The following is an 813-nucleotide window of genomic DNA, read 5'->3' on the forward strand; positions in this document are numbered from 1 at the left end:
CTTTCTGGCTTATCTCACTAAGCATGATCTTTTCCAGCTCCATCCAAGTTGCTGCAAAAGACATGTGTTTCTCTTTTTTGGTCGCTGAGTAATATTCCATTGTATATATGTTCTTATTAATACTTTTTTAATGTCTCTTCATATGACAATAAATTTGTAATCCTACCTATATAGAGAAAGAAAGATATTACATCTTTACTACTAGCTGGTTATTCAAAATTGCTTTTTAATTTTTAATTTAGAGCATATTAAAATAACATCATGTAAATTTGTTCAGTTATGGTTAAATTTTGGAAAACCTCAATGACTTTGTTGTGTGCTACATGATTTCATTACATTTCAGGTTTTCTTAAGTGGTACAAGTCCTAGGAACACCTCCAAACCCTATCACTTTTGCCATATAACAGCATAGAAATGACCCCCATCACGTTCTACATCCTTCCCACACTCTGGAGGAAATCCCACAGGGCTTCCATCTAAGGCAGACACCCTGGCTATCACCTGGAACTCTGCCATCCACGCCATGACTGTCCTCATTATGCTGACACATGTGTGAACTTTACCTTTACCCCACAGAAAGAATTATTCTGGCCCTCCCTGGTGGCGCAGCGGGTTAAAGCACAGCACTAAGAAGCTTAAGCCACTGCCACATGAGTTCGATTCCCACCTGCCCCGGAGGTGACCACATGGCGCAGCAGACCTCTCCTGACCCGCCCGTTGCTCCCCTCAGCAGTGTACTTCGTCGATCTGCCTGTTGTGCTCCCCACTCTGTCTCAGGTGAATCCTCTCACCCTCTACATCTCTGGCCTGTAC

The sequence above is a fragment of the Condylura cristata genome, unplaced genomic scaffold (genome assembly GCF_000260355.1).
Source record: "Condylura cristata isolate star-nosed mole 26May11 unplaced genomic scaffold, ConCri1.0 scaffold00045, whole genome shotgun sequence".
Taxonomy (NCBI): Eukaryota; Metazoa; Chordata; class Mammalia; order Eulipotyphla; family Talpidae; genus Condylura; species Condylura cristata.